This window comes from Peromyscus maniculatus, chromosome 4, assembly GCF_049852395.1.
Source record: "Peromyscus maniculatus bairdii isolate BWxNUB_F1_BW_parent chromosome 4, HU_Pman_BW_mat_3.1, whole genome shotgun sequence".
In the NCBI taxonomy this organism is placed as follows: Eukaryota; Metazoa; Chordata; class Mammalia; order Rodentia; family Cricetidae; genus Peromyscus; species Peromyscus maniculatus.
The window spans coordinates 48,618,927-48,631,014 of record NC_134855.1 but is presented as its reverse complement, the minus strand read 5'-3'; the positions used below and the strand labels follow the sequence as shown (position 1 = coordinate 48,631,014).

The window sequence follows — 12,088 nt, the reverse complement described above, 5'->3', positions numbered from 1 at the left end:
AGAGGCTTCTGAATCCGCTGCAGGGCTCGTGGGAGTTCGGCTCCGAGGACCCTCCAGGTTCCTGCTCTTTGGAGATCCAGTTGTTCTGTGAAACAAGTAGGTCGCACTTGTCCGCAGTTATAAAATGGAAAGGAAGGAAGGGAGAGGACCCGTGAGGAATGGCAAAGCACAAGGGCCTCCTCAATCGGTTCTCTTCAGCTCTCTGAGTCCGCTCAGCTCTGCCCCCACCCCACCCCCACCTCCCTCACTCCCACCCCCCCACCCCCACCTCACCCCGCAGGCTCAGCTGGGCCTTGCACTTGGCAAGCCTCCTTGCAGAGAGCACACCACTTGCATACTCCTCAGTTTAAAGTTAAAAGGAACAAAAATAAAATGAAATATTCCATGCTTCAAGGAAGGGGAAAGCCCTTAAAACATCCTCAGAGGGATTCGGCTGTTCTGTAACCTAAAAATCTGTAAAATCAGGAGGTGCCAGTAATAAAACATGCCTGAAACATCTTTATTGAAAACATTGTATGTACATGAATGCCACATTAATGCCAATTCAAACACGAAATGTGGATCCTTTCTTGGAATATGGTCTGGGATTTGAAAGGCACAAAGGTTCCCTGCAAGCTGGCTTCGGTATGGTTACAGATATAAATAGAAGTGAAATAACACTTGCATCTTCATTTTTAATGAATCCATAGTGTGGCCTCAGAGCTATAGAGGAGAGTGGATGCCAGAATCTGCCTTTCATTAACATATGCCTTAAATGACAGGGAAGAGGTGTTGGAGACAAAATTACTTTTCCTATGAGTATGAATCAGCAACATGCGGCAACAAGCAAGTAATAATAGCTCTGCAGGTGAGAGCCTGCGGAGGGCAAGAAAAATAGCACCAGCCGGAAAAGGCGGAAGGGCACCTGCAAAGGAGGATGGATGCGGGAGGCCACAGCACAGCTCCCCGCACACCACGTCAGAGGGCTTGAGCACAGTGACCGGGACTCTGGCACAGCGGATTGGCGTGAGATGGATGGAACACGTTAAAACCTCCAGATGGCCAAAGACAGCCGACCCTCAGCTGCCGCCGCCGGAGCTGTCGGAGGCAGGCGACGGGAGCCACGACTTGGCCAAGAGCTTAAAACAACAGCCTCTGATTCCCCGTTGCCTGCGGTTTCACAACCACTTAACCCCCAGCAAGGAACGGCCAGGCCAGCGGTTCTCAACCTGTGAGTCTCGACCCCTGGGGAGGACGGACGACCTTTTTCACAGCGATCACCTAAGACCATCGGCAACACAGCTCTTTACATTGTGATTCATAACAGTAGCAAAATGACAGTTATGAAGTAGCAACAAAAATCATGTTATGGTTGGGGGTCAGCACAACGTGAGGAACCGGATTAAAGGGCTGCGGGGTAGGGGAAGGTTGAGGACCACTGGGTTAGAGGCACGTGAGCATTGTATAAAGAGGTGGGGAATCCATGCCGGACTGGAAGCAGTCGCCGGGTCCCTGAGCTTGGTATCTCAGTGTTCTGTGTCTTAACTTTGATTTTCTCTAGTAGGCAGCCACTAAGTAGAGCAAGGATGGGGGGCGGGGGGACCACAGTGCTTTGCTCTCAGATGTTACAAGAACATGAGCTTTTTTTTTTTTTTTTCTTTTTTTGATTTTTCAAGACAGGGTTTCTCTGTGTAGTTTTGGTTGCCTGTCCTAGTCCAGGCTGGCCTCGAACTCACAGAGATCCGCCTGGCTCTGCTTCCCGAGCTTTTGACGCCCCCTAACAAGCCCCAATCTCATTTCTTCTTTGTGGGCTGATGTGACTGGCACCAGGAGAAATGTGAATTGTGTCATACTTATAAAAATTTCCCACCGCTGCCGGGCGGTGGTGGCGCACGCCTTTAATCCCAGCACTTGGGAGGCACAAACAGATGGATTGAGTTCCAGGATAGCCAGGGCTGCATCGGGAACCCTGTCTTGAAAAAAAAAAAAAAAAAAAAAAAACTTTTTTTTTCCCGGCAATGTTCTCAACCTTTTGTTCCTTTTGGAGACACTTCCTTGTTCATTGCAAAGAGAAAAAGAAGAAGAAATTAATTTTTCCTCAGTTAATCTTTATATATCAAGTATGGTTGTTTAAAAAACCACAGTGAGAGGGTGTACTCACCCACACTCCAGGCTTTTAAGGCTTTCTCCCTGGGGAAATCTGCTAAACTGTGACTTCCTAAGATTAATGCTGTTGAGTTGATTGTATTAGTGGGTTTTAATTTTTTTTTTTTTTAATGTTCTGTACTTAGCACAAGCAACACCATGCAACCTGCTGCCTCATTTCTTGATTTCTGCCTCCTTGGAGTAATGTGTCTCCCTCCTGAGGCCCTTTCTGCCTGACAGAATGGTCCCTCTCCATCCCTCGTGAGCTGTGGGCAGCTCCTGCAGGTGAGCCAGAGCGCAGCCTCCCTGGGCAGCTCCGGCACTCAGTGCTGAAAATTACCTGAGAGAAAATGGCTGAAATTGCCAGCATAGCACACGGCACTGAGGCAAGAGAAACATTTCTGCCTCCAAGAATAATTGCTTTCCTCCTTTCTCCTAGTTCTTCCCTCACCGTCCTCATTTATTTTAATACATACAATCCACTTTGAATTTCTAAAAGATAGGTGGGTTTTTTTTTTTTTCTTTTTCTTCCTTTCTTAGTCCAAATGAAAAGTAAGATTCGGAAATCCGGAAAGGAAAGGTGTGTGTCTCCTCGTCCTCACCTGGGTGTGTCCTTAATCACCCACTCTCCTCATCTGCAGCTCTCTTTCCTAATAGAATGCTCGGGCTCTAGAGATTAAGAGACAAAGCTTCATTAGAAGCGGCTTGTTTTCCTCCAGTTCTGGTCCGCCTTCCCATCCTAACTCACCCTCCAGGTGCCGCTCACCCTGCCCAACAGTGCAAGGAAATGCTTTGCAGATCTTCTCTTTCAGAGGGAGAAGAACCAGCCACGGAGACAGACTTTCATTCCAGCTGCTGCTCATTCCTCGCTGGCCTTTCCAGTGGTTCATCGGGGACCTGTTTGCCATCTCCGGTGCCAGGAGCCTGCGCCCAGCAGCCCTGTGCCCAAGTGAGAATTAGGTTCTGTGCATCCCCTGGGTAAACAAGGTAGCCTCCCCTCATTGTTTTGTGGGGATTTTGTTTTGTTTTTCCCCGTTCTTCCAGGTTTAGATGTATAGTCATTTAGTTTTGACTTTAAAAAAAAGTATACATTTGTATTTCTAATTGACACAGAGTAACTGAACGTATTATTGACATCTACTTGGGCCGTGGATTTCGGCACACCGGGCGCGTGCTCTGTCTACGCTGCTCCTGCCCTGGCTTTAGCTCCTTAGAACACATTTGGTAGAGCTGTTTGTCCGCCAGGGGGTGAGAAGAAGCTGGTCAGAAGCGCAAAGGAGGGTCCCAAGAACAATGCAGGACCTCTTCGCAGTCTTCTGGCCTGACACCATGCAGGCCTCACCCCTGCTCCAGCTCCTGCCCGTGGCCTGGCCTGGGGTGGGGATTGGAACACCAAAGATCTATGACTGGGGTGGCCTTGTGGTCCAAGTCCCTGAGGTCATGAAACCTAGTTGATTGTGTGACTGAACATTTTCTTCCTTCATGTAAGTTTTTAAAACCATCTGTACTTCCTTTGCTGTGGCCCACTTATATTACGTTTTATTCCAGTCATACGATATTCTGTGATTGTGTTTACCTGTGAAGAGGAATTACTCGGGGCAGGGGTGGTCCGTAGTGGTTAAGAACACTTGTCCTTGCAGACGACCCAGGTTGGATTCCCAGAACCCACTTGGTGGCTCACAAGCATCAGTAACTCCAGTTTCAGGGGATCTGACCCCCTCTGACCCGCTTGTGCACATGTGGCGGTGCTCAGACAAAAACGCAAGCGAAACGCTCACATAAAATAAAATAAATAAATCTAAAAGGAGTAAAAATAATTAGAAAGAAAGGAAAAAGAAAGAAAGGTAGGAAGGAAAGGAAGGAAGGAAGGAAGGAAGGAAGGGAAAGAAAGATGAAAGAAAGAAAGAAAGAAAGAAAGAAAGAAAGAAAGAAAGAAAGAAAGAAAGAAAGAAAGAAAGAAAGAAAGGAGAAAGAAGGAAGGTTGGTTGGTTCAGCCTACTTGAGGAGTTGTATTAACAGTTATTGTGTTGGTAACTTTCCAAAGAGATGTGCTGAAGCCTATAGTCACGGATTAATACTTAGGCTCTTTTTACATTAGATGTTTGGGATGGGAAAGTTGAGTGATGGGTGGGATGGAAGTAGAAAACTGAGCAGCAAATCCGAGGGCTCAACTCTGTCGATGGTGGGCAGTGTCTTTCTTCAGGATTTGATCTACAGTATATAGTACTATGGCAAATAAGTACCATATTCAGGGAGGTTGAGCCAAAGGCAGAGCTCACGGCATAGGCAAAGTCCAGGCGAAAAAGCATGCCCTATTAGTAGAGTGATAAGGAGGAGGTCACTATAACTAGTGGCCCATGCCGTGGGGGTGGGGGTGGGGTGGGGTCACAGATCAGCTAAATGTTGCTCCAGGGAAATGCAAGGTCAGGGAAGACTGATTGTAGCAAGAGTGTCTCCTGAGTTTCCCGGATCTGAACTTTGTCCTTAAACGCCCCTGCCTGAGCTTGAAAAAGACCAAAAAGAGATGTAACCGAGCCAGAGTTAGGAAGCATGCAGGGGCATAAGGTTTCTTCTGTTTCCCTGGATTTTATGATTCTACAGAAATGGTGAGTAGGGTATTTTGATCTTGGTAATGTATAGGATAGAGGCTTCCCTTTATCTGATGCTTACTTACCATCCCAGAGTTCTTAGGCTTGTGGTTGGTTTGTTTTCCACCATGACAAGTCAAAGTCATGAGTCATTGATTCCTGAATCTAGGAAGACATAGATCAGATATATTCAGAGGAATGGGAAGAAGTCGTTGGCCAAACCAGAAAATCCTCAGGCCCAGTGAAGGAGAAAAGCCAGATTGCTATTTCCTGGGAAACGGGTTAGGAATCAGAGAGAATAAAATGGCCAAGTGACTTAAAATCTTCTATCCCTCTGTAAGGAAGTCAATGGAGGGTAAGTGAGTGAATAGCCCAGGATAACCCATAGTCAAGACCACGTGGTGGAGTCCCCATCGTCTGGTGAGTCTTCAGAGAGGAGCGGAAATTAGCGTCTGTATTTCCTGCCTACTTTTCGCATCACAGAGACCTACTAAGACTCAGTGAAGAGAGTAAGGCTCACATTCTGATTGTGCTGGTCAGTTTCTGTCAGCTTGACGCAAGTCAAAGAACGAACCCCAGCTGCAGAATCGCCTCCATCAGATTGGCCTGTGGCGTGTCTGTAGGGCATTTTCTTGATTAATGATTGATGAGGAAAGATCAAGACCACTGTGGGTGGTGCCACCCCTGGGCTGGTGGTCCTGGCTTGGCTAAGAAAGCAGGCTGAGCAAGCCTGTCAGCAGCGTCCTCCCTCTGCTTCAGCTCCTGCCTCCAGGGTCCCACCTGAACTCCTGCCCCGACTTCCCTCAGGGATGGAGTGTGATGGCGAAATGTAAGCCAAAACCCTTTTCTCCTCCAAGTTGGTTTGGTCAGTGTTTTCCCACAGCGACAGAAAGTGAGCTAGAACATCAGAGCTATTGCTAATAATTACGTAGGATACATGGAAACAGTTGCTAATACTTCCTAACACTCAACCGCAGAATCGGGACCCCTGGCCAGCCAGTCACAGGCCTGGACTCATGTGAAGCCAATTACAGAGCACACTGTTCCATGAGAAAGAGAGGGTGAGACTCAAGTCCCATGTTCTCACGTTAGACGAGGCGTCTCTCCTCCCCTCGGAGTGAAGAGGACAGGAGCCCAGCCTTCAGTCTCCCTCCCCATGCCGAGTACCAGCAACCCCCACACACTGAGGAGTTCGGAATGCTCTCGCTCTGCCTTTCCCGGCCCTCCCCTTCTCTCTCCCCTCCCCTTCCTCTCCCTCTCCCCCTTTCCTTCTCCTCCACTCAATTCCACCCCCCCACCCCCCACCCCCGCTTCCTCCTTCTTACTTTTGCTGAGGAGTCTGCTCAGGGAGATGCACTATCATACTCTTCAGTGTTGACTTCTAAGCTGAAGTCACCACTCGGCTGTCACCCTGTGTCTTAGAGATGGGAGGACTCTGCGGGCTGTTAGGATACAGAACTGCAAACACAATGGGCACCCAAGTCATAACCAGGGGCACATTCAGGGAACCCCGCTGCCGGAAAACCTTTGCTGAGATGTCAGGTGAAAGGGCGAGGGCTCCAGCAGGCAGCGCTGCCCTGCCTGTCAGCTCTGTACAAATGACCGGCTCTAGACCAGGGTCCAAATTATCTGAGCTAAGAGACCAGTCTGGGGCAGGAGGATCACGAGTTCAAGACCTGCCTGTCTCAAAACAACAGTGTGTGTATGTATGTGTGTATATGCATGTACATATATGTGTGTATTTGTGTGTGCGTGCGTGCGTGCGTGCGTGCGTGCGTGCGTGCGTGTGTGTGTGTGTGTGTGTGTGTGTGTGTGTGTGTTTCACTAGATGATATTTTAAATGCTGGTTAGTGCCAAACTTGTAGAACAGGGAGGAAAGCTAGAGACAGATACAAGATTATTATTAATGGTTTGTTTATCAGAGTCATGATTAGAGACTGGAGAAAATGTGCTTATTTACCCTAAAAGGAAAGCATGCTGGGGAAAGGGCCGACTCTGAGGTAGAAAGAAGAAAAAAGAGCTCTCGGAAGAAGTGTGGGGCCCCGGGAGGTAGAAATCCTGACTTCGCTGCTGCTGTGTGTGACCTTAAGCAAGACACATAGTATCTCCAGACCAATGAAGACCCTGCCTGCCTGCACACTAGGGTAAGGACCAATCACGATCCAGGAGGTGACCACTTCTTAAAAACTGCTCATATAAGGGCTTACATGACTGAATCGCGTTTTTGTTTTTATGGAGAATGGTGTGATGGTTAATTCTAGGTTTTAACTCGACTAGACTAAGGAGTATTTAGAGAGCTGGCAACTCCTTGTCTCTCAGTGTGGGGGTGAGGGTGCTTCTGAAGGAGGTCGGTGCATGACTCAGTGGACTGAACAGGGAAGACTGGCCCTCAGTGTGGGAAGGCTCCATCAGCTGGGGGCCCAGACAGAATTAAACAGGCAGAGGAAAGGCCAGCTCCTTCTTCTAGAGAGAACTCTTCTGTCAGAATTCTAGGATGTCTAGACTGGGACTCTGGGACTTGTGTCTGCAGCTCCTCAATTCTCAGGCCACCATCAACCTTGGGCCGAAAGTTCCATCATCCACTCCCCTGGGGCTCCACCTTGCAGGCTGCTGGCTGTCGGAGTGTTCTGCCTTCATAATCACGTGAGCCAACTCCTCTGATGTATCCTGAATCCCTTCATGGTGTGTGCTACTATTTGGGGTGTGTGTGTGTGTGTGTGTGTGTGTGTGTGTGTGTGTGTGTGACATTGGTTCCGCCTCTGGTGAAGCATGACTAATACAGATGGTGATTAAGATTTTTGTCTACTTTGAGAAGAGAAATGAAATCTTACAGTATAAGTTAGGGCTGAGGATGTGAAAATGTAGTTCAGTGATATAGTACTTGTACACTGCACTTGAGGCCCTGGGTTTGATTCCAAGAACTAGAATAACAGTAATAATAATAATTTTAAATTATTATTAATTTAAAATTAAAGCATTGGTTATTTATAATTAATAATTATCATGTTAATAATTATATTATTAGTAACTAATAGTCTGATTATAATTATTAATTGTTTTAAATATTAAAATTATTTAAATAATAAATTATTATTGTTATTATTTTATTAATCCCAAGAAACCCTCTCTAGCAGTGAAAAGGGACTTTCTTACTTGATACGGTCATTTCTGTTTCCCTGCTTTATGGTCAACCCAACAAATATTTATTAAGCATCTATTTGTGAGAAACTGGGCTGGACACAGAGGATACTGCAATGAGCATGGATAGACCCTTGTTCTCAGATGCTGACAGTTCAGAATGGATGCCCATTGGCTCAGGTGGGTTTAGCCACCAGTGGTCACCAGCCTTTGAGCACATCATTTAAGCCATCCCTATTATATTTATTTTAAGACCCTTTTGGGGGCCCCACAAGAAGAAATGTCATCACGTGCTACCCAGCCAAAGCCTAACAACATCCTTTCTAGAGAACCTACTGTCTAGCACCCAAGGTCCTGTCAGTGGTGCCTCCCATAGCTTCACATGAATCACCTCCTGCTACATGTAAGGGCTCTGCTCACAGAACCTCAGCCCCATTCAGCATCCTCACCGTCCATCCGAACAGTCACAGGTGGAATCTGAGCTCCTTGGAAGAGATCTGCAGGAGATCCCTCTCGGTAGGTGAAGGATTGGAGCAGAGCATCACTCCATGGGCCATTCACACGAGGTGCTCATGCCAGTGTGCACCTTGACCTCTCAGTTATCACCTGACCCCCAAATAAACTCAAACACTAGCGTTTGTGAAGTCCAGAAATAAGACTGCACACATAGAGTCCCACAGTTTGACAAGGGGACCAAAACCCATTCAATAAGCAATGACAGTCTTTTCAACATCATGTTGGGAAGACCGGATATCCGCATGCAAAACACGGGGGTTAAGTCTTTCTTGTATACCAGAGGCAAATATTAAGGGAGGTTAAAATGTAAATTGAAACCTAAAACTATAAAAATGATTAGAATAAAAAGTGGAGGAAAATGATATGATGTTAGGCTTGGCAATGATTTTATGAATAGGGCCAAAAGTACACAACAAAAGAAAAATGAGATAGTTTGGGTCACATCACAATTAAAATCTGCACATTTGAGGGTACAACACAACAGTGCAGCCTTGAGTCAGCAATGTAAAAGGTAGACCCACGTGTAAGCGGTACAGCTCAGATGGAAAGGTATCCTGGCAGTTGGGAGCCAAGGAAAACTACAAAGTCACACCACACAACGAACCTCACACAAGAGATTTATTGGGAGGAAAAAAAACCAGAAGGGTGGCCGCCTCTGCTTGGGTGAGCAACAGCAGAGACCTGAACAGGAGGCAGAGTTTATATAGTTTTTTTGGGAGAAAGAGATTTAGCTTTTCAGGGTGATGCTTTCCAGGGTAGGGATTGGTGGGATTTCAAGTTCAGAGCGTGGGCGTTTTACTTAGAGCGGGGTGGGGGGTGGGGTCCAGCCATTGGGCAGTGAGAATGTTCTGTGGCTGTAACCAGGCAGTTGGAGGTTTTCAAGGGAGGGGCCTGGTCACTGGTGTGCCTCAAGTGGTTTATACCATGGAATAGAAGAAAATATTTGCAAATCATGTATTTGAAAGGGTTTAGAAGCTAGAATTTCCTTATGTTAAAAAAAATAAGAAAGAAACAAACAAAAACCCCTTACTTTTCAACAATAGAAATCACCTGACTGGAAAAGAAGCAAAAGGCACCAGACAGGATGGTATGTCCTGTAATCTACGCTCTCAGGAGTCTGATCAAGAGGATTGAGTTTGAAGCCAACGTGGGCTACATAGTGAGACGCTGTCTCCAAAAAGAAATGAAAAAAGAATTTAAATAGGGCAAAGGAGTTGAATGAACACGTATTCAAAGGGCATGTACAAATAGTGGCCAGTGACATGAGAATTGTTAAGGGTTCTCATTATTAGAAAATAAAATTCAGAGCCACTATGGGATAATACCTTATACCCGTTAGGATGATTACCAACAAAAAAAGGAAGGGAAGTGGGGCTAGAGAGCTGGCTCGGCGGTTCAGTCTAGAGCAAGGACTGCCCTCACAGCAGACCCGAGCTCAGTTCCTAGCACCTACAACAGCTGGCTCAGCACTTCTCCAATCCCAGCTCCAGGGGATCCAACGCCGTCTAGCCTCCCGGGGCACGACTACTCAACAGGATTCACGCACACACAGACGCATAACTTAAAAGGGAAAAATGACCCAATGGTAGAGTAATTGTCTAGTCTGTGGCCCTGGGTTCAGGTCCCTGTAGAGAGGAGAGGAAGAACTGGGGAGGAGAAGAGGAGGTGGGGGAGGAGGGAAAGAAAGAAGTCTTGCGGGGGACGTGGAGAAATTAGAAAGTCTTGCATGTTGCACAGAGTGGAAAATGGTACAGTGGTACCTGTAGAGATTAAAAATAGACTTTCCAGCAATCCTATTTCTGGCTCTATTTTCAAAAGAAAAATTTAAAAAATCCTGAAGAGCTCCTTGTACACCCATGCTCGCCGTATCATTATTCATAATAGCCCCAAAGTGGAGATACCTCAACTGGCTGTCAGCAGACAGGTAAGTAAACAATATATGGCATCTGCTGCAACGAGACGTTGTTCAGCCTTGAAGGATTAGACACCTGCAGTTCTAGCACTGAAAGGCAGAGGCAGAGAATCAAGAGTTCAAGGCCACCCTAGGCTACATAGTAAGTTGGAAGGCTGCCTAGGCTACATGAGACCTGGTCATTAGAGAGAGAGAGAGAGGAGAGAAAAAAAATCCAACTCAAGGTAGATAGGTGAACCTTAAAGATGTATAAAATAAACAAATCATATATATACATACACACACACACACACACATATATATATATATGATCCCTCTTATTCCACACACACACACACACACATATATATAATCGCTCCATTTACATGAGATGGGAAGTGGGTTCATGCAGAGTTTTTATTTTGCAAGATGGAGCAGTTCAATAGACGGACAGTAACCATGACACAGCCGTGGAATGTGCAGAATGCCACTGAGCTGCACACTGCAGAATAGCTAACTAAGGTGGGCGATATGATGCTAATGTGTACCTGACATTAAAAACCACCCTGACCCCCGTGCTCTGCCCGGCCTTCCACAACCATGTTCTTGGTGCTTTCTACCTAACTTCCTGCCCTTTCTCAGTGCTCTTTCCCACCATTCCTCACTCCACCTAACCCACGTGGACTCTGCCTGGCACTTGGTGTAAAGTCTTGTCACTATCCTGGTTGGTTTTGTCAACTTGACACAAGCCTAGACATATCTGGGGAGAGAGAATCTTAATCGAGACAATGCCCCCGTCACCTTGGCCTGTAAGCAAGTCTGTGGCATGTTTTCTTGATTAATGATTGCTATGGAAGGGCTCAGCCCACTGTGGGTGGTGCCACCCCTAGGCTGGTGATCCTGGATGGTATGAGAAAGCAGGTTAAGCAAGCCAGGGGAAGCAAGCTTGTAAGTAGCACTCCTCCATGGCCTCTGCTTCGGCTCCTGCCTTCCAGATTCTGCCTTGAGTTCCTGCCCTGACTTCCCTCAGTAATGAGGTGTGACCTGAGAATTGGAGGCTGCAATAAACCCTTTCCTCCCCAAGTTGCTTTTGGTCATGGTGTTTTATCACGGGGAGAGAAGACTAAGGGTCACTGTTGCTAGAGTTTTCCGCCTTGCCCACAGTCAGGACAAATCTTTGTCACCCGCCAGTCCCACAGCCGCTCAGACCCAACCAAGTAAACACAGAGACTTATATTGTTTACAAACTGTATGGCCGTGGCAGACTTCTTGCTAACTGTGCTTATAGCTTAAATTAGTCCATTTCCATAAATCTATACCTTGCCACGTGGCTGGTGGCCCACCGGCATCTTCACATGCTGCTGGTCATGGCGGCATCTGGCAGTCCGTCCTTCTGCCTTCCTGTCCTTTTATTTCTCCTCTCTGTTAGTCCCGCCTATCCTTCCTGCCTAGCCACAGCCGATCAGGTTTTATTTATTGATCAATCAGAACAACTTGACATACAGACCATCCCCCAGCACAGCCAAGTGCAGACCATCTCAGACACCTGCACTCAGGCCCATGGTCCTAATCATCCTCTATGCGGACCTGCTGGGTAACGCCACAAAGAACCCAAGAAGGGCTCCCACAGGACATACAGAACATCCCACAGCAGGTCACCAAAGGGCTCAGGCTGCCACCACCACAGTACAGCTAGGCCTCCACCCCAGGCATGCTCTGGGATCAGCATGGCCCTTCAGTTAGCAAACCTGGAACAGCTCAGCCCTTCCAACGGCCTTCGAGGTCAGGGCGGTGAACAGGTACAGAGGGCCTGAAGCCAAGGTATTTGATC

At 47.1% G+C, this 12,088-nt stretch overlaps 2 long non-coding RNA genes across 2 annotated transcripts in view; one reads left to right on the top strand and one right to left on the bottom strand.

Moving 5' to 3' along the window:
- The first annotated feature begins 357 nt into the window (after window positions 1–357).
- LOC121829055 (uncharacterized) lies at window positions 358–3,636 on the top strand. Its single transcript, XR_006071835.2, has 4 exons — window positions 358–1,210; window positions 2,271–2,409; window positions 2,937–3,073; window positions 3,238–3,636. It is a non-coding gene; the product is annotated as an uncharacterized LOC121829055 (long non-coding RNA).
- Window positions 3,637–4,513: 877 nt separating this feature from the next.
- Window positions 4,514–12,088, bottom strand: part of LOC143272885 (uncharacterized) — a 44,749-nt gene continuing 37,174 nt past the window's right edge. Inside the window, exons 3-4 of the long non-coding RNA XR_013050506.1 lie at window positions 6,038–6,170; window positions 4,514–4,877 (exon numbers count right to left, since the gene is read on the bottom strand). This is a non-coding gene — a long non-coding RNA (uncharacterized LOC143272885). The remainder of the gene's footprint in view (window positions 4,878–6,037; window positions 6,171–12,088) is intronic.